Here is a 3,765-nt window from a genome sequence, read left to right as displayed (position 1 = left end):
GCCAAGAATAAATTGCCTGTCTGTAGTCATTTGAATGCAACATTTAGCTGTGATTTATGTGAAAGGCAGAAAAGCATTATGAGAAAACATTTTCCAAGTGCAACAGCTTGCAGCAATTTACATTATATGGAGGGAAAACCGCTGAAACAAATATTTGACCGGACTCCCATAATGAAATGGATATATTTATACACACTGAATTGAGTCAAAGGCTGAGCAGCGAAGGCACGGCCTCACCAAAGGACTAATCTGCGTTCCTGTAGTAAACATTTTACTGATGCTTCAGGGGCCTCAAATGAAAGTTATTAGAGCCAAAATCCTTCCAGCGGGCCAGGAGATGGAAAGATACTCTACACGAGGACGGAGACGATACGGCAGCAAGAAATCCACGCTGTTGTTTCTATCTGAGACAGGAAAAGATTTGGAGCTTCACTAATTTAATTTTCAGTCCTTTTTAGGTAGAATTATATTTGTTTTTTGCTGCTCTAATTACTGATGTTTTTATCCTTTCATGTCCCCTTTTTATTGTTGACAGTTCCAAGAAAAAAGGTGTGTATTTATTTTATTTTAAAATGAAATGTGTTATATGTTACATCCCCCCCCAAAAACTAACTAAATAAAATATTACTCAGCTTTGTTGTTCCTCTTTAAACTGATTGTTTTTGTTATATATTATTACAGTAAATTTATGTTTGCATATTAGCTTTCATCACAGGGAAATAGTAACTAATTTTATTTAATCAGTTACATTTACCTGAGTTACTTTTTCGGAAAAAAATGTACTTTATGGAATAGTTTTACTACACTGTATTTATTTATTTGTTTGTATATATATATAATATCCTACTGTATTCATTTCATAAATTTCATGAGAAAAAATAGACTCAGAAAATTGTTTGCTGGAATTCATTTGATTCGATTCGCATTATTTTTTTTCATTTTACACATTAAAAACACCAGAATTTGAACATTAACTTTTTATTTTTTGTCTGTCTGATGACATCATTTAAAAATATTAAATCAAATGTTATGATTAATTAGCCTTTTTACTCTTACTTGATTAATTTCTTCAATGTTTAATATTTACTTTTACTTGAGTAAAAATATGTTGAAGTGGTGCTACTCTGACTTGAGTACAACTTTGGGTACTCTACCCACTTCTGACCCTCATGTAGTTCTGAAGAAAAAATATTTTAAAAAACAGCGTTTAATCAAAACAATTTTGTGAACAAAACCCTGAAAACAACTAATATTATTTAGATGACATCAAATAATTAGAAATCTTATTTAGACCTTAACTACTATGAATGTTGTGTAAAATTAAGAAATCTAGGTATTCACAATGTTGCCATTTTAAAGTAGAAAATTGGATTTTTGACTACTAAATGTTGTTTTATGATATTTATTGTAGATAAATTCCTCTTTGACAGCAGCTTTAATGAAAAACATTTGAACTCAGACAAGACCTGTCTGCACGATCATATTACTTTAACAGATATAATATAACAAGTCATCTATACAGCTTATTGGATTTGTCACTTTTCAGTAGTAGAAATACAATATCAATATTTGGCTAAAGAAATTATTGTATTTTTTTATTGTGGTTTATTGTGGACTGCTGGAGAAAGACACCATCTCCACGGCAACCCTCCATAAAATGTATGGTAAATAAAATGGATGTTAGATGGAAAATGTGTTGTTTTTTATGAATTGACATATTATAAATTAAACTTGTGTCCAGCTGAACTTGGGTTGAATTATAGTTTACTTTTTTAATCACCCTGAGTTGTTTCTGTTGTTTATTAGAATTATTTAAATGAACTAAACTGTATCTTAGCCGAACTAAATTAATATTTTACTTTCCATCACTTATATTTTTGTTGATAAATCACTTTTGGGTGCTTCTCTTTCAAATATCAGTACTTATATTCAGATCATCTTCGATGTCTATGAATAAAACAAAACGACAATTTTCAAAAGACATGAAGTTTATTACGGATGGGATTTCTGAATATGTATAATTTTGTAAACTTTGTGTGAGTTTATCAGGTGGCAGCATGATCTGAGAGAAAAACCACCCTCTTGGGATGTTAGCTACCATTAAATTGAGGTCATTAGTCGTTATCTGTCCCATGGCTTCAGTGAGCTGGAATCAGAGTGAGGATAAATGTGTGTATTTCTTTTTGTATTTCTGCCTTTAAAAGCAGCTGATCATAAAAGCATTAATCACTTCAGTCTGTATTTACTGTCAAAGATCTGTGGAGGTACATTTTTATAACATTTACTTACAATTTCAATGTTTTCCACACAAGGAACCACAATTAATTTAAAAATAATAAAGTTTATTCATGTTTAAATAAACTCACTTGTCATGTAATCATTACATGTTACATGGCTTACATGTCTGTTTAAAAAAATCAATTGTTGCTTCTGTGTTTGACCCTCAAAATAAATAATAATAATTAATATTAAACACAATAACCAGTTCACCTGTTTGCAGGACATGATCAGGACACAGTAGCAGGAAAACTTGACCCTGAACAAACCAGGTGGATTTGGTTCTGTAGGTCAGTAAAACTAGGAAAACTGGAAACCTGGGATCAAGTCAAATTTATGATATACAGTATATTTTTTATTTTCTTTGTAAGAGTGAGCTTAAGGTGAATTAAGCTTTTCCGACATCTCTCTTGCACAAGGTTATGAGGAAACTTTTACCAAGGTATTTCTCATTACTTGTCAATATCTTGAGTGTGCGAAGTGAAAAGTGACACAATAAGTGAACGTTCAGACGAGTTCAAGTTGATTCATAAAAGACTGTGCAATCATTTTTTACACAAATTGAGCAGATCATGAGTTACACTTGATTGTGTTAGGAATAACCTATGACAAGCGTCAGAGTTAAATGAGATAAAATCCGCGTCCGAAATTCAATTCACATGAACTCAGATTACTTATATGGAACAGTAAAAGGTCAGTTCTGATGTTAAAAGCCAAACAATTTTACTGGCACTTTTAGCTTAAGTTTTGGCAAGTTAAGAACAAGGAAAGGAGGAAAGTAAGATTAGTATGTTACTACGACTTTTACTTTTGTCAAAGTGTGCGTCAACCGGAACTGCACGTCTTTTCAAAGCTCAGGTTCCACATGACACGTCACTCCAAACACAACAGCTTTTACCTGATGATGGCTTCTTAAGACACCCTCGGGATAGGAGCTGGCTCGCCTCCGATCAGTCAGGGAACTGATGTTGGCTCGCTTACCGGTCATTGGCAAACAGGTGTTTTTCCAGGTAACTTTCGTCTGTTTCAGTCCAAGCCAGAAAAATTCAAGCCAATTCCGGTTCCTCCTTCCAAAATAAAATCTCCCCTCGGGAGTTAAAAACACACTTAGAGGCTTGGCCTCGGGTTGAGACCACTGGCAGGCGTGCCGGATCCCTGGCTGTGAAGTTTTCCCTAATTAGCTCATGAGATCAGACTTTAAGCCAAACTGGGGTTTCTCCGGAGAGAATCCCAGCTGTCTTCCTAGGTTGGAATCAGGAAGAAGAGTGTGTCGCTCGAAACCGTCCGGGTTAGTAAAAGAAACGGATGAACTTTGGTTCTGCCCTCAGGCTTAGAGATGAGTCAGAGAAAGAAAGAAAAAGATTTGCCAGCCGGCGCCAGCCCAAGGTTAAAATTCTGTGGTTGTTCAACAACATGATATGATAACCTCTTTTCACCTTTCTTCTAATAGACTCTAAGACAGTGGTTCTTAATCTTAATCTTAATCTT

General features: G+C 34.1%; 1 long non-coding RNA gene across 1 annotated transcript in view; it reads right to left on the bottom strand.

Moving 5' to 3' along the window:
• LOC106521095 (uncharacterized) overlaps positions 1-3,765 on the bottom strand; it is a 25,698-nt gene that overhangs the window by 10,468 nt on the left and 11,465 nt on the right. The gene's annotated exons all lie outside the window — the stretch shown is intronic.

This window comes from Austrofundulus limnaeus, unplaced genomic scaffold (assembly GCF_001266775.1).
Source record: "Austrofundulus limnaeus strain Quisiro unplaced genomic scaffold, Austrofundulus_limnaeus-1.0 Scaffold102, whole genome shotgun sequence".
Classification (NCBI taxonomy): domain Eukaryota; kingdom Metazoa; phylum Chordata; class Actinopteri; order Cyprinodontiformes; family Rivulidae; genus Austrofundulus; species Austrofundulus limnaeus.
The sequence above is the reverse complement of the archived record's forward strand: the minus strand, read 5'-3'. Positions and strand labels throughout refer to the sequence as shown.